The sequence below is a fragment of the Canis lupus genome, unplaced genomic scaffold (genome assembly GCF_003254725.2).
Source record: "Canis lupus dingo isolate Sandy unplaced genomic scaffold, ASM325472v2 SANDYSCAFF087, whole genome shotgun sequence".
Classification (NCBI taxonomy): Eukaryota; Metazoa; Chordata; class Mammalia; order Carnivora; family Canidae; genus Canis; species Canis lupus.
The window spans coordinates 104,101-130,125 of NW_026019468.1; positions in this window are offsets into that span (position 1 = coordinate 104,101).

A 26,025-nucleotide genomic window follows, 5' to 3' on the forward strand; every position below is an offset into this window, starting at 1 on the left:
CAGGTGAGGCCCAGGTGGAGCCAGAGTCATCTGGTACAGAAGAGGCCAAAGTCAGGACCAGAGTTACCAGGATCAGGTCAGTCCCAGTGGGGAATAGAATAACCATGTCCCGATGATGCCCAGGTAGAACCAGAGTGACCAGATCCAGATGAGGCGCAGGTGGGGAGCATGTTCACTAGGTCCCGATGAGGCCCAGTTGAGGACCAGAGTCACCAGGTCTAGTTGAGGCCTAGAGGGGTACCAGATTCACCTGGTCTAGGTGACATCCAGATGGGGACCAGAGTCACCATGTCAGGGTGAGGCCCAGAGGGGATCCAGAGTCATCATCTCCAGGTGAGGCTCAGGTGTGGAACAGACTATCCAGGTCATAATGGTCCACAGGTGAGGACCAGAGTCACCAGATCTGGGTGAGGCCCAGTTAGGATCAGAGTCACCAGTTCCAGGTGAGGCCAAGAAGGAGTCCACAGCAATCATGTCCAGGTGGGGAACAAAGTCACCAGGATTGGGTGAGGCCCAGATGGGGACCAGATTCACCAGGTCCAGGTGATTCCCAGGTGGTGACCAGAGTTACCAGTTCCGGGTGAGGACCAGGTAAGGACCAGATTCACCAGGTCCAAGTGAGGCCCACGTGGGGACCTGTGTCACCAGGTATGGTTGAGGCCCAGGTGGCAACCCCACTCACCAGGTCCAGGTGAGGCCAACCTGCAGGCCATGCAGAGGAACCATGTCCCGATTATGCCCAGGTAGGGACCAGAGTTACCAGGTGTACCAGGTGCAGGTGAGGCCAACATGCAGGCCAGAGTCACCAGATCCAGGTGAGGCCCTAGTGGGGACCGGAGTCACCAGGTAAATATGAGTCTACAAGAACACCACAGTCACCAGGTCCTGGTGTGGTTCATGTGGGAACAAGAGTCACCAGGTCCAGGTGAGACCAATGTGGGGACCACAGTCACCAGGTCCAGATTGAGGTCTAGGTGGGGGACCAGTGTCATCAGGACCAGTTGAGGCCAAAGTGTGGAGCAAAGTTATCATGTCCAGGTGAGGCCCTGGTGGGGAACAGAGTAACCATGTCCCATTGATGCCAGGTGGGAAAAGAGTCACAAGGTCCAGACGAGGCCTAAGTGAGGAGTAGATTCACCAGGTCCTGTTGAGGCCCATTTGAGGACCAGTGTTCCCAGCTCCGGGTGAGTCCCAGAGGGGGACAAGAGTCACCCGGTTCTGGTGATATCCAGGTGGGGACCAGAGTCACCACGTCAGGGTGAGGCTCAGAGGGGGACGAGAATCACTAGGTCCAGGTGAGGCCCCGATGTGGAACTGAGAAACCAGGTCCCATGATGCCCATATGAGGACCTGAGTCACCAGGTCCAGGTGAGATCCCTGTGGGAACCAGTCAGCTCGTCCCGGTGAGGCCCAGGTGGTACCACAGTCACCAGGTCCAGATGAGGCCCAGGTATATAAGAGAGTATCCATGTCCCAATGATGCCCAGGGAAGGACCAGGGTCAAGAGGTCCAGGAGAGGCCCAAATATGGATCAGAGTCATTGTGTTCCAGTGAGGCCAGATGGAGACCACAGGAACCAGGTCCAGGAGAGGCCCATATGGGAACCAGAGCCACCAGATGCAGGTGAGGTCCAGGTGGGACCACAGTCACAAGGTCCAGGTGAGGCGCAGGTGGCAACAGGATTCACCAAGTCCAGGTGAGGCCCAGGTGTCGACCAGTCACCAGATCCAGGTGCGGAACAGCTAAGGACCAGATTCACCAGGCCCAAGTGAAGCCCAAGGGGTGACCAGAGTCACCAGGTAAGGGTGAGGCCCAGAGGGGGAACCAGAGTAACCAGTTTAGTTTGAGGCCCAGAATGGGACCAGTGGTCCCTGGTCAAAGTGAGGCCCAGGTGTGGAATAGAGTATCCAGGTCCCAATGATGCCTGGGTGAGGACCAGACTCACTAGGGCCATGCAGGCCCAGATGGGGAACAGAATCACTAGGTCCTGGTGAGGCATAGAATAAGACCACAGTCACCAGTATCAGGTGAGCCCCTTGTGGGAAGCAGAGCCACTCTATCCAACTGAGTCCCAGGTCCATGTGAGGCCCACGTGGGGATCAGATTCATCAGGTCGAATTGAGGCATAGCTGGGGACAAGAGTCACCAGGTCTGGGTGCGGCCTAGGTGGGGCAAGATTCAGCAGTTCTGAGTTAGGTCAAAGTGGGGATGAGAGACACCAGGTCCAGGTGAGGCCCACGTGGGGCCTGTGTCACCAGGTATCGGTGATACCAGGTGGCAACCGCACTCACCAGGTCCAGGTGAGGCCAACCTGCAGGCCATGCAGAGGAACCGTGTCCCGATGATGCCCAGGTTGGGACCAGAGTTACCAGGTCCAGGTGAAGCCAACCTGCATGCCATGCAGTGGAACCATGTCCCGATGATGCCGAGGTAGGGACTAGAGTCACCAGGTTCAAATGAGGCCCAGATGGAGCATATTCACTATGTCCAGGTGAGGCCCAGTTGAGGACCAGAGTCACCAGATCTGGTTGAGGCCTAGAGGGGTACCAGAATCACCTGGTCCAGGTGACATCTAGATGGGGACCAGAGTCACCAGGTCAGGGTGAGGCCCAGTGAGGTTCCAAGTCATCATGTCCAGGTGAGGCTCTTTTTTTTTATGATAGTCACAGAGAGAGAGAGAGAGGCAGAGACACAGGCAGAGGGAGAAACAGGCTCCATGCACCGGGAGCTCGATGTGGGATTCGATCCCGGGTCTCCAGGATCGCGCCCTGGGCCAAAGGCAGGCGCTAAACCGCTGCGCCACCCAGGGATCCCTCAATTTGATTCTTTTTTATTCGAATCTATTCGATTCTTTTTCATTCGATTTGATTCTATTCGATTTTTTTCGATTTGATTCGATTAGTTCCTTTTCGATTCAATTCGATTCGATTCTTTTTGATTCAATTCAATTCATTTCTTTTTGATTCGATTCGATTCTTTTCGATTCGATTCTTTTTGATTCGAATCGAGTACATTCTTTTCATTTTGATTTGTTTAATTTCGATTCGATTCTTTTCAATTCGAATGTTTTCGAACCAATTCGATTCTTTTTGATTCGATTCGATTCTCTTCGTGTCGATTTGATTCTTTTCGATTCGATTCTTTTCTATTTGAATAGATTCTTTTCATTTCGATTCGATTTGATTCAATTCGATTCTTTTCGATCAATTCAATTTGATTGTTTTCGATTTGATTCGATTCGATTCTTTTCTATTCTATTTAGTTCGATTATTTTCCATTCGATGATACAATTGGATTCTTTTCGATTCGATTCGATACGATTCGAGTCTTTTTGATTAGATACAATTCGATTCTTTTCGATTCCATTTGATTCTTTTCGATTCGATTCGACTCGATTTCATTCTTTTTGATTCGATTCGATTAGAATTTAATCGACTGATTCAATTTGATTCTTTTCTTTTCGGTTCGATTCTTTTCTATTCGATTTTTTTCTATTCAATTCGATTCTTTCAATTCAATTCGATTCGATTCGATTCTTTTCGTTTCAAATTGATTCGTTTCAATTCTAGTCTTTTCAATTCGATTCTTTTCGATTCGATTTTTTTAATTCGATTCGCGTCTTTTCTATTTGATTCGATTCTTTTCATTTCAATTCGATTATTTTCGATTCGATTCTTTTTGATTCGATTCATTTCGATTCGATTCGATTCTTTTCAAATCGATTTGATTCTTTTCCATTTGATCTGATTTGTTTCATTTCAATTCTTTTCGATTCAATTCGATTCTTTTCGATTCCATTAAATTTGATTCGATTCTTTTCGATTTGATTCCATTCAGTTCGATTCTTTTCGATTCGATTGGATTCTTTTCGATTTGATTCAATTCTTTCGATTCGATTTGATTTGATTCTTTTCAATTCGATTCAATTCGATTCTTTTCGTTTCAATTCGATTCGTTTCAATTCGATTCTTTCGATTCGATTCGATTCTTTTCGATACGATCGATTTCAATTCAATTTGATACGATTTTTTCATTTCGATTCGAATCGATTCTCTTTGATTCGATTCGTTTTGATTCTTTTTGAATCTATTCAATTCTCTTCGATTTTTTCTATTCGATTCGTTTCGATTCATTTCTGTTCTATTTGATTTGATTCTTTTCGATTCATTTCGATTCGTTTCTTTTCGATTCCATTAAATTTGATTCGATTCTTTTCGGTTCGATTAGATTTTTTTCGATTCCATTCGATCGGTTTCGATTCTTTTCGATTCCATTAAATTTGATTCGATCTTTTTGATTCGAATAGAATCTTTCGATTCGATTCCATTCAATTCGATTCTTTTTGATTCGATTGGATTCAATTTTTTTCGATTGGATTCAATTCTTTTGATTCGATTTGATTTGATTCTTTTCGATTCGGTACGATTCTTTTCATTTCGATTCGAATTGATTCTCTTCAATTCGTTTCAATTCTTTTGATTCTATTCGATTCTATTTGATTTTTTTATTTGATTCGATTCTTTTTGATTTGATACTTTTCCATTCATTTCGATTCGATTCTCTTCGATTCGTTTCGATTCGATTCTTTTTGATTTTATTCGATTCGATTCTTTTGTTTCGATTTAATTCTTTACGATTCGATTTTTTTCGTGACATTCGATTCGATTCTTCGAATCTAATTGAATATAATTGAAAAGAATCGAATCGAAAAGAATCGAATCCAATTGAAAAAAATCAAATCGAATCGAATCGAATCGAATATAATCGAATTGAATCGAGTGGAATAGAAAAGAATCGATTTGAATTGAATCGAAAAGAATCGAATCGAATTGAATTGAAAAGAATCGAATCTAATTGAATTGAAATGAATCGAATCTAATCTATTCGAAAAGAATTGAATCGAAGAGAATCGAAACGAATCGAATCGAATCAAAATAATTGAATCTAATTGAATCATAAAGAATCGAATTGAATTGAAAAGAATCGAATCAAACTGAATAAGAAAGAATCGAATTGAATCAAAAAGACCGAATCGAATAGAATCGAATCTAATTGAAACAAAAATATCAAATCAAATCGAATCGAAAGAAACGAATCGAATTGAATCAAAAAGAATCGAATCGAAAAGAATGGAATTGAATCGAAACGAATCGAATCGAATAAAAAAGAATCGAATCGAATAGAATGGAATCACATCAAAAAGAATCTTTTTGAATCGAATAGATTCGAATCGAAAAGAATCAAATCGAATCAAAAAGAATCGAATCGAATTGAATCGAAAAGAATCGAATCTAATCGATCGAAAGAATCGAATCTAATCGAATCGAAAAGAACCGAATCGAAATGAAAATAATTGAATCTAATCGAATCAAATCGAAAGAATCGAAGTGAATTGAATCAAAAAGAATCAAATCGAATCGAAAAGAATCGAATCGAATCGAATAGAATAAAAAAGAATCGAATCGAAAAAAATAGAATCCAATCGAATAAAAAAAATCGAATCCAAATGAATCGAGTCGAAAGGAGTGAAATCAAAAAGAATCGAATCTTTTCGAAAAAAACGAATCGAATTGAATCGAATCGAATCAAAAATAATCAAATCGAATCGAATTGAAAAGCAAAAAAGAATCGAATCGAATTGAAAAGAATCTAATCGAAAAGAATCAAATCGAATCAAAAAGAATCGAATTGAATTGAATCGAAAAGAATTGAATCTAATCAATCAAAAGAATCGAGTCTAATCTAATAAAAAAGAATCGAATCGAAAAAATCGAAAAGAATCGAATCGAATCGAAATGAAAATAATCGAATCGAGTCGAATCAAATCGAAAGAATCGAATTGAATTGAATCAAAAAATCAAATCGAAATGAAAAGAATCGAAACGAATCGAATAGAATCAAAAGGAATCGAATCGAATTGAATGGATTCAAATCGAAAAAAATCGAATTGAATCGAAAAATTCGAATCGAATCGAATCAAATAGTAAAGAATCCAATCGATACGAATCGAATCGAATTGAAAAGAATCATATCGAAAAAAACAAAACGAATCGCATCGAATCAAAAGAATCGAAACGAATGTAAGCCAAAAGGATCGAATGAATCGAATCCAATCAAAAAGAATTGAATCGAATCAAATCAAATTGAAAAAATCGAATCGAAACAATTCAAAAAGAAAGGAATCGAATCGAAAAGAATGAGTCGAAAAGAATCAAATAGAATTGAATAGAAAAGTATTGAATCGAATCGAATGGAATCGAAAAGAATAAAATTGAATCGAATCGAATCGGAAAAAATCGAATCAAATCACACCGAATCAAAAGAATTGAATCGAATGCAAGTGAAAAGAATCGAATCCAATCGAATCAAATCGAATCGAATCAAAAAGAGTCGATTCAAATCTAATCGAATTGATTCGAAAAAAATGGAATTCGAATCGAAAGAAAATAATCGATAAGAAATGAATCAAAAACTATCGAATCGAAATGAAAATAATCGAATCGAAACGAATTGAAAAAATCGAATCGAATCAAATCAAAATAATCGAAACAAAAAGAATCGAAACGAATCAAAAGGAAAAAAATCGAATCCAATTGAAACGAAAATAATCAAATCAAATCGAATCGAAAAAAATCGAATCGAATTGAATCAAAAAGAATCAAATCGAAACAAAAAGAATCGAATCGAATAGAATTGAAAAGAATCGAATTGAATCGAATGGTATTGAATCGAACAGAATCGAATTGAATTGAATAGAATCGATTCGAAAAGAATCGAATCGAAAATATCATATCGAATCGAATAAAATAGAAAGAATCTAATCGATTCGAATCGAATCATATCAAAAAGAATCGAATCGAGAAAAATCGAATCTAATCTCATCGAATCAAAAGAATTGAATCGAATGGAAGCGAAAAGAATTAAATCTTATCGAATTGAAAAAAATTGATTCGAATCGAATTGAAAAGAATCGAATCAAATCGAATCGGAAAGAATCGAATCTAATCGAATATGAAAGAATCGAATCGAATCGAAAAGAATCGAATCAAAAAGAATCGAAAAGAATCGAATCAAATCGAAACGAAAAAATCGAGTCGAATCTAATCGAAAAAAATCGAATCGAATTGAATCAAAAAGAATCGAATTGAATCGAATCGAATCGAAAAGAATCGAATCGATTCGAAAAGAATCAAATTGACTCAAATCGATTCGAAAAGAAAGGAATTCAAATCTAAAAGGAAAGTATACAAAAGAAATGGATAAAAACTATCGAATCGAAACGAATCGAAACGAAAATAGTCAAATCGAAACGAATCTAAAAAATCGAATCGAATCGAATTGAATCGGAAAGAATCGAATCAAAAAGGATCAAATCAAATCAAATCAAAATGAAAAGAATCGAATCGAATCGAAACGAAAATAATCAAATCAAATCAAATCGAAAAGAATCGAATCGAATTGAATTGAAAAGAATCAAAAAGCACCAAATCTAAGCAAATCGAAAAGACTCGAATCAAAGAGAATCGAAAAGTATTGAATCGAAATGAAAGGCAAATAATCGATTCGAATCGTATTGAAAATAGTCGAATCGAATTGAATAAAAAATTATCAAATCGAAAACAATCGAATCGAAATGAATAGAATCAAACCGAATCAAATCAAATCGAAAAGAATCGAATCCAGTCGCATCAAAAAGAACCGAATTGAATCGAATCGAATCGAAAATAATCAAATTGAAAAGAATCAAATAAAATCGAACTACATCGAAAAGAATTGAATCGAATCGAATCTAAAAGAATCGACTCGAATTGAAAAGAATTATATCGAATCAAATCGAAAAGAATCAAATCGAATTGAATCGAATCGAATCGAAAAGAATAAAATCAATTCTAATCGATAGAATAGAATCAAATCGATTCGAAACGAACTGAATCGAAAAGAATCAAATCGAAAAGAATCTAATCAAATCAAATTGAAAAGAAGCGAATTGAATTGAAGAGAATCGAATCGAATCGAAAAGAATCATACCGATTCAAATCGAATCGAAAGAATCGAATCGAATGGAATAGAAAAGAAGCGAATTGAAATGAAAAGAATCGAATTGAATTGAAAGAATCGAATCGAATCAAATCAAATTGAAACGAAAAGAAGCAAAAGGAATCGAATCGAATCAAATAGAAAAGAATCAAATAGAAAAGAATCAAATCGAAACGAATAGAATCAAAATGTATCGATCAAATAGAAAAGAATTGAATCAAATAGAATTGAAATGAATCGAATCGAATTGAATCGAAAAGAATCGAATCGAATCGAATTGAAAAGAATCGAATCGAATCGAAGAGTGATAATGAAACGAAAAGAATCGAATCGAAATGAAAGAATCACATCGAATCGAAAAGTATCGATTCAAATCAAAAGAATCGAATCAAAAAGAATCGAATCGAAATGAAAGAATCAAATCGAATCGAAAAGAATCGAATCGAATCATATCAAAAAGAATCAAATAAAAAAACGAATAGAATCTAATCGAATCAAAATGAATCGAATCGAATCAAAAAGAATCGAATTGAATCGAATAAAAGAGAATCATATTGAGGGATCCCTGGGTGGCGCAGTGGTTTAGCGCCTGCCTTTGGCCCAGGGCGCGATCCTGGAGACCCGGGATCGAATCCCACATCAGGGTCCCGGTACATGGAGCCTGCTTCTCCCTCTGCCTATGTCTCTGCCTCTCTCTCTCTCTCTGTGACTATCATAAATAAATAAAAATAATAAAAACAAAGAATCGTATTGAATCGAATCGAAAAGAATTGAATTGAATCGAATAGAAAAGAATCGAATGGAATGGATTCCTAAAAATTGTGTTTGAATCGAATAGAATTGAAAAGAATCGAATGGAATCGAATCCAAAAGAGTCGAATCGAATCAAATAGAATCGAATCGAAACAAAAGAATCGAATCGAATCAAAAAGAAATGAATCGAATCGAAAACAATTGAATCGAAAAAAATCGAATCGAATTGAATATAAAAGAATCGAATCGAATCGAATCGAAAAAATCAAATCAGATTTAACGGAATTGGAAAGAATCGAATCCAATCAAACTGAATAGAAAAAATCGAGTCGAAATGAATCGAAACGAATCGAAATCAGATCGAATGGAAAAGAATCAAATCAAAAAATATCGAATAGAATCGAAAAGAATCAAATGGAATCGAATAGAAAAGGATCAATTCGAATCGAAATGAAAGAATCGTATCGAATCAAATCGAAAAGAATCGAATCGAATCGAATCGAATGGAAAAGAATCGAATAGAATAAAATCGAATAGAATTGAAATGAATGGAATGGAATAAAAAATAATTGAATCGAATGGAGTCGAAAAGAATCTATTCAAATCGACATGAAAAGAATCGTATCAAATCGAATCGAATCGAAAAGAATCGAATCAAATCGAACCGAATCGAATCGAATCGAATTGAAAAGAATCGAATCAAATTTAATGGAATCGAAAGAATCAAATCGAATCGAATCGATAAGAATCGAAAAAACCGAATCAGATCGAATTAAAAAATCGATTTGAATCGAAACGAATCGAATCAAAAAGAATGGAATTGAAAAGAATCAAATCGAAAAGAATCGAATAGAAACGAAAAGAATCGAATCGAATTGAATGAAAAGAATTGAATCGAATCGAAAAGAATCGAATCGAAAAGAATCGAATCGAAAAGAATAGAACCGAAATGAAAAGAATCGAATCGAATCGGTCGAATATATACTAATCGAATCGAATCAAAAAGAATGAAATCGATTCGAATCGGATCAAAAATAATCGAATCGAATTGAAAAGAATCGAATTGAATCGATCGAAAACAATCGAATTGTATCGAATTGAATTGAAAAGAATCTAATAGTATCGAATCAAATCGAAAAAAATCGAATTGAATAGAATAGAAAAGAATCGAATCGAATTGAATCAAAAAGAATCGAATCCAAACAAATCGAAAAGAATCGAATCAAATAGAATCAAATAGAAGTGAATCGAATCGAATTTAAAAGAATCGAATTGAATCGAATCGAAAATAATCGAATAGAATGGAATAGAATCGAAATGAATCAAAACGAAAAAATCTAATAGAATGGAATAGATTTGAAATGAATCAAAACTAATCGAATCGAAAAGAATCGATTCGAGTCGACATGAAAAGAATCGTATCGAATCGAAACGAAAAGAATCAAATCGAATCGAATAGAAAAGAATCGAATCAAATTTAATGGAATCAAAAAGAATCGAATCAAATCGAATACACTTGAATCGAATAGAATCGAAAAGAATTGAAAAAATCGAATCAGATCGAATGGAAAAGAATCGATTCGAATCGAAAAGAAACGAATCAAATCGAATCGAATCGAAACGAATTGAATCCAATCGAAAAGAATCGAATAGAAAAGAATCAAATAGAAAAGAATTGAATCGAAACGAAAAGAATCGAATCGAATTGAATGAAAAGAATCGAATCGAATCAAAAAGAATCGAATCGTAAATAATCAAACCGAAACAAAAAGAATCAAATTGAATTATATATAATCGAACCAAAAAGAATCGAATCGAAAATATCGAATCGAATCGAAAAGGATCTAATCGAATCAAATCGAATCGAAAAGAATTGAATCGAATCGAAAAGAATCGAATTGAATCGAATCAAAAATAATAGAATTGTATCTAATTGAATTGAAAAGAATCTAATCGTATCGAATCAATTGAAAAAAATCAAATTGAATAGAATAGAAAAGAATCGAATCGAATTGAATCAAAAAGAATCGAATCCAATCAAATAAAAAGAATCGAATCAAAACGAAAAGAATCGAATCGAAAAGAATCAAAAAGAGTCGAAAAGAATCGAATCGAATCGAATCGAAAAGAATCAAATAGAAATGAAAAGAATCGAATCGAATCAAAAATAATCGAGTCGAAAAGAATCGAATCGTATCGGAAAGAATCGAATAGAAAAAAACGAATCGAATCGAATCAAAAAGAATCGAATTGAATCGGGGATCCCTGGGTGGCGCAGCGGTTTGGCGCCTGCCTTTGGCCCAGGGCGCGATCCTGGAGACCCGGGATCGAATCCCACATCGGGCTCCCGGTGCATGGAGCCTGCTTCTCCCTCTGCCTGTGTCGCTGCCTCTCTCTCTCTCTCTGTGACTATCATGAAGAAATAAATAAAATCTTTAAAAAAAAAAGAATCGAATTGAATCGAATCGAAAAGAATCGAATCGATTCGAATAGAAAAGAATCGTATCAAATTGAATAAAAAAGAATCGAATCTAATCGAATAGAATCGAATCGAAAAGAATCTAATTGAATCAAAGAGAATTGAAAAGAGTAGAATTCAATCGAATCTAAAAGAATCGAATTGAATCGAATCAAAAGAATCGAATCGAAAAGAATCGAATCATATCGAAAAGAATCGAATCGAATCGAAAAGAATCGTATTGAATTGAATCGAAAAAATTGAATAGAATCCAATAGAATAAAAAAAGATCTAATCGAACCGAATCTAAAAGAATCGATTCGAATCAAAATAAAAAGAATCCTATTGAATAGAATCGAAAATAATCAAATCGAAAAGAATCGAATCGAATTGAAAAGAATCCAATTGAATCGAATCGAATTGAAAAGAATGGAATCGAATTGAAAAGAATCGAAAGGATTGAATTGAGAAGAATCAAAAAAGAATCGAATCTAATCAAATTGAAAAGAATAGAATCTAATCAAATCACAAAGAATCGAATCGAAGAGAATCGAAAAGAATCAAAAAGAATCAAAATAAAAAAACGAATTAAATCAAATCAATAAGAATCAAATCGAATTGAATCAAATAGAATCAAATTGAATAGAAAAGAATCGAATTGAATCGAAAAGAATCGAATCGAATAGAATGGAAACAAATCGAAAAGAATCAAATTGAATTGAATAAAATCGAACCAAAAAGAATCGAATCGAAAATATCGAATCGAATTGAAAAGGATCGAATCGAATCAAATCGAATCGAAAAGAATCGAATCGACTCGAATCAATTAGGAAAGAAAGGAATAGGTATCGAATAGAAATGAAACAAAAACTATCGTATTGAAACAAAAATAATAAAATCAAATCGAAAAGAATTGAATGAAATGGAATCAAATAGAAAAAATCTAATCGATTCGAATCAAATCGAATCGAGAAGAATCGAATCAAAAAAAATCAAATGTAATCGCATCGAATCGAAATAATCGAATCGAATGGAAGTGAAAAGAATCGAATAGAATCAAATCAAATCAAATTAAATCGATCGAAAAGAATCGAATCGAAGAGAATCGAAAAGTATTAAATTGAAATGAAAAGAAAATAATCGAATCAAATCAAATTGAATTGAAAATAATTGAATCGAATTGAATCAAAAATTATCAAATCGAAAACAATCGAATAGAAAAGAATAGAATCAAACCGAATCGAATCTAATCGAAAATAATCGAATCGAATCGCATCGAAATGAACTGAATCGAATCCAACCGAATCGAAAAGAATCGAATCGAATCGAATCAAATCGAAAAGAATGAAATCGATTCTAATCTATAGAAAAGATTTGAATCGATTCGAATCAAACTGAATCAAAAAGAATCTAATCGAAAAGAAACTAATCGAATCAAATCGAAAAGAAGCGAATTGAAATGAAAAGAATCGAATCGATTCGAATCGAATCGAATCGAAAGAATCGAATAGAATTGAATCGAATTGAATTGAAAAGAATCAAAAAGAATCGAATCGAATCAAATAGAAAAGAATCAAATGGAAAAGAATCGAATCGAAATGAATAGAATCAAACTGAATCGAATCAAATAGAAAAGAATAGAAACAAATCGAATCAGATTGAATGGAAAAGAATCAAATCGAATAAAAAATAATAGAATCGAATAGAATGGAATTGAATCGAAAAGAATCGAAACGAAAAGAATCGAATCTAAAAGAAACGAATCGAATAGAAAAGAATCGAATCAAATCGAATCTAAAAGAATCGAATTGAAAAAATCGATTAGAATCGAATCGATTCGAAAAGAATCAAATCGAATCGAATTGGAAAGAATCGTAACGGATCGAAAAAAATCGAATCGAATAGAAAAGAATCGATTCGAATAGTGTAGAATTGAAAAGAATCGAATCGATCGAACTGAAAAGAATCAAATCAAATGAAAAGAATTGAATCGAAATGAAAACAATCGAATCGAATATAAAAGAATCGAATTGAAACGAATCGAAAAGAATCGAATCGAATCGAACCGAAAAAAATCGAATAGAATCGAAAAGAATCGAATAGAAAAGAATCAAATTGAATCGAATCGAAAAGAATCGAAACGAAAAGAATCTAAATGAAATGAAAAGAATCAAATCGAATGTAATGAAAGAATCGAGTCGAAAAGAATCGAATCGAAACAAAAGAATCGAATCGAATCAAATTGAAAAGAATCAAATCAAAACGAATCGAAAAGAATCAAATCGAAACGAATCGAAAAGAATCAAATCAAATAGAATCGAAAAGAATCCAATCGAATCGAATCGAAAAAAATCGAATAGAATTGAATAGAATAGGGCAGCCCTGGTGGCGCAGCGGTTTAGCGCCGCCTGCGGCTCAGGGCGTGATCCTGGAATCCCTGGATCGAGTCCCACTTTGGGCTCCCTGCATGGAGCCTGCTCCTCCCTCTGCCTGTGTCTCTGCCTCTCTCTCTCTAGCTGTGTCTCTATGAATAAATAAAATCTTAAAAAAAAAGAATCGAATAGAATAAAAAAAATCGAAACGAATCGAATCGAAGAGAATCGATTCGAATTGAAATGAAAAGAATTTTATCGAATCGAATCGAAAAGAATCAAATCGAATCGAAAGAATTGAATCGAATCGAAAACAATCGAATCGAATCGAATCAAAAAGAATCGAATTGAACGGAATCGAATTGAAAAGAATCTAATCGAATCGAAAAGAATCGAATCAAATTTAATGGAATCGAAAAGAATTGATCGAATCGAAAAGAATCGAATCGAAACGAATCGAATCAGATCGAATGGAAAAGAATCGAATCGAATTTGAAAGAATCGAATTGAATGGAAAAGAATCGAATTGAATTGAATAGAAAAGAATCGAATCGTATCGAATCGAAAAGAATCGAACCAAATCGAAATGGATCGAATCGAATCCAATCGAAACGAAAAGAATCGAATCGAATAGAACCGAAAAGAATCAAATTGAAACAAATCGATTTGAAATGAAAAGAATCGAATCGAATCGAAACGAATTGAATGAAAAGAATCAAATCGAAAAAATCGAATAGAAAAGAATCGAACAGAAACGAAAAGACTCAAAAAAAAGAAACGAAAAGAATCGAATCAAATCAGTCGAATAAATTCTAATCTAATCGAATCAAAAAGAATCAAATTGAGTCGAATTGAATCGAAAAGAATCGAATCGAAACAAGAATCGAATTGTATCAAATCGAAAAGAATCGAATCGTATCGAATCGAATCGAAACGAATCCAATCGTATCGAATCAAATCGAATAGAAAAGAAACGAATCGAAAAGAATCGAATTGAAACAAAAAGAATCGAATTGAATCGAAAAGAATCGAATCAATTCTAAAAGAATCGAAATGAATCGAACCGAAAAGAATCTAAATGAAATGAATCAAATCGAAATGAAAAGAATCAAATCGAATCGAATAAAAAGAATCAAATAGAAAAGAATCGAATTGAATCAAATCAAATCGAAAAGAATCAATTTGAATCGAATTGAAAAGAATCGAATCTAAACAAAAGAATCGAATCGAATTGAATTGAAAAGAATCAAATTGATTCAAATTGAATCGAAAAGAATCAAAAATAGAATCGAAAAGAATCGAAATGATTCGAAATGAAAAGAATCGAATTGAATCAAAATGAAAAGAATCAAATCGAAAAGAATCGAATTGAAATGAAAAGAATCGAAATGAAAGTAACGAAAAAAATCGAATCAAAAAGAATCGAATCGAATCAAATCAAATCGAAAAGAATCAATTCAAAACGAATTGAAAAGAATCGAATTGAAACAAAACAATCGAATCAAATCGAAAAGAATCAAATCGAATCGAATCAAATCGAAAAGAATCGATTCAAAAAATCGAATAGAACCAAATCGAAGAAAAAAGAATCGAATCGAATCGAAAAGAATCGAATCGAATCGAAAAGAATCGAATCAAAACGAATCGATTTGAAACGAAAAGAATCGAATTAATCAAATCGAATTGAATGAAAAGAATCGAATTGAATCGAAATGTATCGAATAGAAAAGAATCGAACATAAACGAAAACACTCGATCGAATCAGTCGAATAAATTCTAATCGAATCGAATCAAAAAGAATCAAAAAGATTTGAATTGAATTGAAAAGATTCGAATTGTATCGAATCTAAAAGAATCAAATCAAATCGAATCAAATAGAAAAGAATCAAATCGAAAAAATCGAATAGAATCGAATCAAAGCGAAAAGAATCGAAATGTATTGAATCGAATCGAAAAGAATCTAATCGTATCAAATCAAATAGAAAAGAATCAAATTGAATAGAATAGAAAAGAATCAAATCAAATTGAATCGAAAAGAATCAAATTGAAAGAATCGAATTGAATTGAAAAGAATTGTATTGAAAAGAGACAAATCTAAACAAAAATAATCGAATTGAATCGAATCGAAAAGAATCGAATCGAATCGAACTGAAAAGAATTGAATCGAATCTAATCGAAAAAATCTAATAGAATCGAATAGAATGGAAAAGAATCCAATCGATTCGAATCAAAATGTAAAGAATCGTATCGAATTGAATCGAAAAGAATGGAATTGAATAAAAAAGAAACGAATTGAAAGAAACGCATCTAAACAAAAAGAATCGAATTGAATCGAATCGAAAAGAATCAAATCAAATAGAATAAAGAATCGAATCGAATCGAAAAATATCGAAATGAATTGAATTGAAAAAACCGAATAGAATAAAAAAGAATCGATTCAAATCGAAATGAAAAGAATCGTATTGAATCTAAGCAAAAAGAATCAAATTGAATGGAATCGAAAAGAATCGAATTGAATCGAAAAGAATCGAATTACATGGAATCTAATCGAAAAGAATCGATTCGAATCGAAAAGAATCAAATCAAATTTAATGGAATCGAAAGAATTGAATTGAATCCAATCGAAAAAATTTGAATCGAAAAGAATTGAAACGAATCGAATCAGGTCGAATGGAAAAGAATCGAATCGGATCGAAAAGAATCGAGTTGAATCGAATCGAAAGAATCGAATTGAATCGAAAAGAATCGAATCAAAGAGTGGAATCGAAATGAAAAGAATGAATCGAATCGAGAAGAATCGAATCGAATCGAAAAGAATCGTAACGAATCGAATTGAATCGAATTGAATCGAATAGAAAAGAATTGAATCGAATAAAATTGATAAGAATTGAATCAAATCGAATCGAATTGAAAAGAATCGAATCAAATCGAATTGAAAAGAATCGAATCGAATCGAAAAGAATCGAATTGAAACGAAAAGAATCGAATCAAAGCGAATTAAAAAAATCGAATCGAATCGTATTGAAAAGAATTAAGTCAAATAGAATTGAAAAGAACCGAATCGAATAAAATCAAATCGAAATGAATGAAATTGAATTGAATCGAAAAAATCGAATAGAATCGAATAGAATCAAAAAGAATCGAATCGAATCGAATCGAAAAGAATCGATTTGAATCAAAATGAAAAGAATCATATTCAATCAAATAGAAAAGAATCGAAAAGAATCTAATCGAATAGAGTCGAAAAGAATCAAATGAAATAGAATTGAAAAGAATCGAATCGAATTAAATCGAATCGAAAAGAATGGAATTGAATCAAATCGAATAGAATCGAAAAGAAGCGAATTGAATCGAATCGTAAAGAATCAATTCGAATCGAAATGAAAAGAATCATATTGAATCAAATCGAAAAGAATCGAAAAAATCGAATTGAATCGAAAAGAATCGAAGCGAATCGAAAAGAATCGAATAGAAACGAAAAGAATCGAATCGAAATGAAAGAATCGAATCGAGAGGACAGGAGAGCCCCGTCCCGGAGACGCAGGAGCTGCACCGACCTTCCCGGGCGGAAAGGGGCTCGCGGGGAGTTGGAGCAGGACCTAGGAGGGCGGGGATGCCCTCGGGCTCCCGGGGACAGTAACAGCAACTGCGCGCCCAGGAGAGTGCGCCGAGCTCCCTAAGGGCTGCAGCGCGCACGGCGGGACCCGGCGGGACCCGGAGCAGCTGAAGGGGCTCGGGCGGCGGCTCCGCGGAGGGGGCTGCGCGGCCCCAGGAGCAGCTCGGAGGGGCTCGGGCAGAGGAAGAGGCTCCGTGCGGAGGGGGCTGCGCGGTTCCAGGAGCAGCTCGGAGGGGCTCGGGCGGCGGCTCCGCGGAGGGGGCTGCGCGGCCCGGGAGCGCGAATCCAACAGCGCAGGCCCCGGAGCACAGGGCGCCGGGACACAGCCCAGGATCCCGCCTCCCCCGGGACAGGCAGAGGCCGGGAGGGCCCAGGACACCAAGGACGCTCCTGCCCCAGCTGAGCAGATCAGCGGCCCCGCCCCGGAGCCTCCAGGCCCTGCAGACGGAGTTCCTGCCGGAGCTGAATCCAGGTTTCCAGAGCTGCCCCGCCACTGGGGCTGTTCCTCCTGGGGCCTCACGGGGTAAACAACCCCCACCGAGCCCTGCACCAGGCAGGGGCACAGCAGCTCCCCCAACTGCTAGCACCTGAAAATCAGCACAACAGGCCCCTCCCCCAGAACACCAGCTAGACGGACAACTTCCAGGAGAAGCCAAGGGACTTAAAGTACACAGAATCAGAAGATACTCCCCGGTGGTTCTTTTTTTGTTTGTTTGTTTTTGTTTTTGTTTTTGTTTTTATTTTGTTTTGCTTTTTGATTTGTTTCCTTCCCCCACCCCCTTTTTTTCTCCTTTCTTTTTCTTTCTTTTTCTTCTTTTTTTTTCGTTTTTTTTTCTCTTTTTCTTCCCTTTTTTTTTCTCTTTCTCTTTTCTTTCCTTCTTTCTCTCCTCTCTTTTTCTCTTTTTCCCAATACAACTTGCTTTTGGCCACTCTGCACTGAGCAAAATGACTAGAAGGAAAACCTCACCTCAAAAGAAAGAATCAGAAACAGTCCTCTCTCCCACAGAGTTACAAAATCTGGATTACAATTCAATGTCAGAAAGCCAATTCAGAAGCACTATTATACAGCTACTGGTGGCTCTAGAAAAAAGTATAAAGGACTCAAGAGACTTCATGACTGCAGAATTTAGAGCTAATCAGGCAGAAATTAAAAATCAATTGAATGAGATGCAATCCAAACTAGAAGTCCTAACGACGAGGGTTAACGAGGTGGAAGAACGAGTGAGTGACCTAGAAGACAAGTTGATAGCAAAGAGGGAAACTGAGGAAAAAAGAGACAAACAATTAAAAGACCATGAAGATAGATTAAGGGAAATAAACGACAGCCTGAGGAAGAAAAACCTACGTTTAATTGGGGTTCCCGAGGGCGCCGAAAGGGACAGAGGGCCAGAATATGTATTTGAACAAATTCTAGCTGAAAACTTTCCTAATCTGGGAAGGGAAACAGGCATTCAGATCCAGGAAATAGAGAGATCCCCCCCTAAAATCAATAAAAACCGTTCAACACCTCGACATTTAATTGTGAAGCTTGCAAATTCCAAAGATAAGGAGAAGATCCTTAAAGCAGCAAGAGACAAGAAATCCCTGACTTTTATGGGGAGGAGTATTAGGGTAACAGCAGTCCTCTCCACAGAGACCTGGCAGGCCAGAAAGGGCTGGCAGGATATATTCAGGGTCCTAAATGAGAAGAACATGCAACCAAGAATACTTTATCCAGCAAGGCTCTCATTCAAAATGGAAGGAGAGATAAAGAGCTTCCAAGACAGGCAGCAACTAAAAGAATATGTGACCTCCAAACCAGCTCTGCAAGAAATTTTAAGGGGGACTCTTAAAATTCCCCTTTAAGAAGAAGTTCAGTGGAACAGTCCACAAAAACAAAGACTGAACAGATATCATGATGACACTAAACTCATATCTCTCAATAGTAACTCTGAATGTGAACGGGCTTAATGACCCCATCAAAAGGCACAGGGTGTCTGACTGGATAAAAAAGCAGGACCCATCTATTTGCTGTCTACAAGAGACTCATTTTAGACAGAAGGACACCTACAGCCTGAAAATAAAAGGTTGGAGAACCATTTACCATTCGAATGGTCTTCAAAAGAAAGCAGGGGTAGCCATCCTTATATCAGATAAACTAAAATTTACCCCAAAGACTGTAGTGAGAGATGAAGAGGGACACTATATCATACTTAAAGGATCTATTCAACAAGAGGACTTAACAATCCTCAATATATATGCTCCGAATGTGAGAGCTGCCAAATATATAAATCAATTATTAACCAAAGTGAAGAAATACTTAGATAATAATACACTTATACTTGGTGACTTCAATCTAGCTCTTTCTATACTCGATAGGTCTTCTAAGCAAAACATCTCCAAAGAAACGAGAGCTTTAAATGATACACTGGACCAGATGGATTTCACAGATATCTACAGAACTTTACATCCAAACTCAACTGAATACACATTCTTCTCAAGCGCACATGGAACTTTCTCCAGAATAGACCACATATTGGGTCACAAATCGGGTCTGAACCGATACCAAAAGATTGGGATTGTCCCCTGCATATTCTCGGACCATAATGCCTTGAAATTAGAACTAAATCACAACAAGAAGTTTGGAAGGACCTCAAACACATGGAGGTTAAGGACCATCCTGCTAAAAGATAAAAGGGTCAACCAGGAAATTAAGGAAGAATTAAAAAGATTCATGGAAACTAATGAGAATGAAGATACAACCGTTCAAAATCTTTGGGATGCAGCAAAAGCAGTCCTAAGGGGGAAATACATCGCAATACAAGCATCCATTCAAAAACTGGAAAGAACTCAAATACAAAAGCTAACCTTACACATAAAGGAGCTAGAGAAAAAACAGCAAATAGATCCTACACCCAAGAGAAGAAGGGAGTTAATAAAGATTCGAGCAGAACTCAACGAAACAGAGACCAGAAGAACTGTGGAACAGATCAACAGAACCAGGAGTTGGTTCTTTGAAAGAATTAATAAGATAGATAAACCATTAGCCAGCCTTATTAAAAAGAAGAGAGAGAAGACTCAAATTAATAAAATCATGAATGAGAAAGGAGAGATCACTACCAACACCAAGGAAATACAAACGATTTTAAAAACATATTATGAACAGCTATACGCCAATAAATTAGGCAATCTAGAAGAAATGGACGCATTCCTGGAAAGCCACAAACTACCAAAACTGGAACAGGAAGAAATAGAAAACCTGAACAGGCCAATAACCAGGGAGGAAATTGAAGCAGTCATCAAAAACCTCCCAAGACAGAAAAGTCCAGGGCCAGATGGCTTCCCAGGAGAATTTTATCAAACGTTTAAAGAAGAAATCATACCTAAAGCTGTTTGGAAAGATAGAAAGAGATGGAGTACTTCCAAATTCGTTCTATGAAGCCAGCATCACCTTAATTCCAAAGCCAGACAAAGACCCCGCCAAAAAGGAGAATTACAGACCAATATCCCTGATGAACACGGATGCAAAAATTCTCAACAAGATACTGGCCAATAGGATCCAACAGTACATTAAGAAAATTATTCACCATGACCAAGTAGGATTTATCCCTGGGACACAAGGCTGGTTCAACACCCGTAAAACAATCAATGTGATTCATCATATCAGCAAGAGAAAAACCAAGAACCATATGATCCTCTCATTGGATGCAGAGAAAGCATTTGACAAAATACAGCATCCATTCCTGATCAAAACTCTTCAGAGTGTAGGGATAGAGGGAACATTCCTCGACATCTTAAAAGCCATCTATGAAAAGCCCACAGCAAATATCATTCTCAATGGGGAAGCACTGGGAGCCTTTCCCCTAAGATCAGGAACAAGACAGGGATGTCCACTCTCACCACTGCTATTCAACATAGTACTAGAAGTCCTAGCCTCAGCAATCAGACAACAAAAAGACATTAAAGGCATTCAAATTGGCAAAGAAGAAGTCAAACTCTCTCTCTTCGCCGATGACATGATACTCTACATAGAAAACCCAAAAGTCTCCACCCCAAGATTGCTAGAACTCATACAGCAATTCGGTAGCGTGGCAGGATACAAAATCAATGCCCAGAAGTCAGTGGCATTTCTATACACTAACAATGAGACTGAAGAAAGAGAAATTAAGGAGTCAATCCCATTTACAATTGCACCCAAAAGCATAAGATACCTAGGAATAAACCTCACCAAAGATGTAAAGGATCTATACCCTCAAAACTATAGAACACTTCTGAAAGAAATTGAGGAAGACACAAAGAGATGGAAAAAGAGTCCATGCTCCTGGATTGGCAGAATTAATATTGTGAAAATGTCAATGTTACCCAGGGCAATATACACGTTTAATGCAATCCCTATCAAAATACCATGGACTTTCTTCAGAGAGTTAGAACAAATTATTTTAAGATTTGTGTGGAATCAGAAAAGACCCCGAATAGCCAGGGGAATTTTAAAAAAGAAAACCATATCTGGGGGCATCACAATGCCAGATTTCAAGTTGTACTACAAAGCTGTGGTCATCAAGACAGTGTGGTACTGGCACAAAAACAGACACATAGATCAGTGGAACAGAATAGAGAATCCAGAAGTGGACCCTGAACTTTATCGGCAACTAATATTCGATAAAGGAGGAAAGACTATCCATTGGAAGAAAGACAGTCTCTTCAATAAATGGTGCTGGGAAAATTGGACATCCACATGCAGAAGAATGAAACTAGACCACTCTCTTTCACCATACACAAAGATAAACTCAAAATGGATGAAAGATCTAAATGTGAGACAAGATTCCATCAAAATCCAAGAGAAGAACACAGGCAACACCCTTTTTGAACTCGGCCATAGTAACTTCTTGCAAGATACATCCACAAAGGCAAAAGAAACAAAAGCAAAAATGAACTATTGGGACTTCATCAAGATAAGAATCTTTTGCACAGCAAAGGATACAGTCAACAAAACTCAAAGACAACCTACAGAATGGGAGAAGATATTTGCAAATGACATATCAGATAAAGGGCTAGTTTCCAAGATCTATAAAGAACTTATCAAACTCAACACCAAAGAAACAAACAATCCAATCATGAAATGGGCAAAAGACATGAACAGAAATCTCACAGAGGAAGACATAGACATGGCCAACATGCATATGAGAAAATGCTCTGCATCACTTGCCATCAGGGAAATACAAATCAAAACTACAATGAGATACCACCTCACACCAGTGAGAATGGGGAAAATTAACAAGGCAGGAAACAACAAATGTTGGAGAGGATGCGGAGAAAAGGGAACCCTCCTACACTGTTGGTGGGAATGTGAACTGGTGCAGCCACTCTGGAAAACTGTGTGGAGGTTCCTCAAACAGTTAAAAATATACCTGCCCTACGACCCAGCAATTGCACTGTTGGGGATTTACCCCAAAGATACAAATGCAATGAAACGCCGGGACACCTGCACCCCAATGTTTCTAGCAACAATGGCCACTATAGCCAAACTGTGGAAGGAGCCTCGGTGTCCAACGAAAGATGAATGGATAAAGAAGATGTGGTTTATGTATACAATGGAATATTACTCAGCTATTAGAAATGACAAATACCCACCATTTGCTTCAACGTGGATGGAACTGGAGGGTATTATGCTGAGTGAAGTAAGTCAGTCGGAGAAGGACAAACATTATATGTTCTCATTCATTTGGGGAATATAAATAATAGTGAAAGGGAAAATAAGGGAAGGGAGAAGAAATGTGTGGGAAATATCAGAAAGGGAGACAGAACGTAAAGACTGCTAACTCTGGGAAACGAACTAGGGGTGGTAGAAGGGGAGGAGGGCGGGGGGTGGGAGTGAATGGGTGACGGGCACTGGGTGTTATTCTGTATGTTAGTAAATTGAACACCAATAAAAAAAAATTAATAAAAAAAAAGAAAGAATCGAATCGAAAAGAATAGAATAGAATCGATTCGAATCGAAAAGAATTGAATCGAAGAAAATCGAATAGAATAGAATCGAATCAAAAAGAATCGAATCGAATCAAATCGAGAGGAATCAAATCAATTCGAATTGAAAGTGTTAAATCGAATCGAAAGAATCTAATCGAATCGAATCAAAAAGAATCAAATCGAATCGAATCAAAAAGAATCGAATTGAATCGAAAGAATTGAAAAGAATCGAATTGAATAGAATCAAAAAGAATCGAATCGAATCGAAAAAAATCGAATCGATTTGAATCAAATCGAATAAAAAAGAATCAAATCGAATAAAATCGAAAAGAATCGAATCGATTCAAAAAGAATCGCATTGAATAAAATCGAAAAGAATCGAATCGAATCTAAAGAATCGATTCAAATCGAAATGAACTGAATCGTATTGAATCGAATAAAAAGGAACCAAATCGAATTGAAGAGAAAAGAATCGAAGAGAAAAGAAATGGATCAAAAAGAATCGAATTGAATGGAATCAAATGGAAAAGAAATGAATCGATTCGAATCAAATCGAATCAAAAAGAAATCAAACCGAATCGAAAAGATTCGACTAATATAATCAGATCGAATGGAAATGAATCGAATCGAATTAAAAACAATCAAACCGAATCGAACTGAATCGAAAAGAATCAAAAAGAATCAAATCGAATCGAATAGAAAAGAATCAAATTGAATCAAATCGAAAAGAATCGAATCGAAAGGAATAAAATCAAACCGAAACGAATCGAATCGAAAAGAATCAAATCGAATCGAAAAGAATCAAAATAAGATCGAATTAAATCGAAAAGATTCGAATCAAATCGAATCGAAAAGAATCAAAATGAATCGAATCGAAAGGATTTGAATCGAATCGAATCGAAAAGAATCGAATAGAAAAGAATCAAATCGAATCGGAAAGAATCAAATCGAATTGAAAAGATTCGAATCAAATTTAATGGAAATGAAAAGATTCCAATCAAATCGAAAAGAATCGTATCGAATTGAAAAGAATCGAATTGAAACAAAAAGAATCAATTGCATCGAATTGAAAAGAATCGAATCGAATAGAATCGAAAAGACTTGAATCAAATCGAAAAGAATCGAATCGAATCGAATCAAGGGAATCAAAAAGAATCGAATTGAAATGATAAGATTCGAATCGAATCGAATTGAATCGAATTGAAAAAATCGAATCGATAGGAATCGTACCAAAATGAAAAGAATAGAATAGAATCGAAAAGAATCGAATTGAATCGAATCGAATCGAATTGTATCGAAAAGAATCGAATCTAAACAAAAATAATCAAATTGAATCGTATCGAAAAGAATCGAATCGAATCGAACTGAAAACAATTGAATCAAATCAATAAGAATCGAACTGAATCGAATCGAAAAAATCAAATAGAATCGAATAGAATGGAAAAGAATCGAATCGCATCGAATCAATAAAAATCGATTTGAATCAAAATGAAAAGAATCGTATCGAATTGAAAGGAAGCGAATCTAAACGAAAAGAATCGAACTGAATCTAATCGAAAAGAATCAAATCAAATAGAATAAAAAAGAATCGAATCAAATCGAACCGAAAAATATCGAATTGAATCGAATCGAAAAAAATGAAGAGAATCGAAAAGACTCGAAACGAATCGAATTGAAAAGAATCGATTCGAATCGAAATGAAAAGAATCGTATCGAATCAAACAGAAAAGAATCAAATCAAATCGAACAGAAAAGGATCGTATCGAATCAAATTGAAATGAATCAAAACGAATCGAAAAGATTCGAATTGTATGGAATTGAATCGAAAAGAATCGAATCGAATCGAATCGAAAATAATCAAATGAAATTTAATGGAATCAAAAGAATCGAATCGAAAAAAATCAAATCGAAAAGAATCGAAACAAATCGAATCAAGTCGAATGTAAAACAATCGAATCGCATCGAAAAGAATTGAGTTGAATCGTATCGAAAAGAATCCAATTGAATTGAAAAGAATCGAATCAAAAAGAATGGAATCGAAATGAAAAGAATGAATCGAGTCGAAAAGAACCATAATGAATCGAATCGAATGGAATTGAATTGAATATAAAAGAATCGAATCGAATAAAATCGATGAGTCGAATCAAATCGAATAGAATTGAAGAATCGAATAGAATAAAACCGAATCGAAAAGAATGGAATTTAATTGAATAGAAAAAAATCAAATAAAATCGAATAGAATCGAAAAGAAGCGAATCGAATCGAAAAGAATCGATTCGAATCGAAATGAAAAGAATCATATTGAATCAAATTGAAAAGAATCAAATTGTATCGAAAAGAATCAAATCGAATAGAAAAGAATCAAATAGAAATGAAAAGAATCAAATCTAAAAGAATAGAAAAGAATCGAATCAAAACGAAAGAATCGAATCGAATTGAAAAGAATAGAGTAGAATCGATTTGAATCGAAAAGAACTGAATCGAAGAAAATCAAATAGAATCGAATCAAAACGAATCGAATCGAATCAAAAAGAATCGAATCGATTCGAATTGAAAAGAGTTAAATCGAATCGAAAAGAATCAAAAAGAATCAAATCGAATCGAACTGAAAAGAATCAAATTGAATCGAATCGAAAGAATTGAAAACAATCGAATTGAATTGAATAAAAAAGAATCGAATCGAAAAGAATCGAATGGAAACGAAAGAATTGAATTGAATCAAAAACAATTGAATCAAATTTAATGGAATCCAAAGAATCGAATTGAATCGAATAAAAAAAAAATCGAATCGAAAAGAATTCAAACGAATCGAGTCAGGTCGAATGGAAAAGAATCGAATCTAA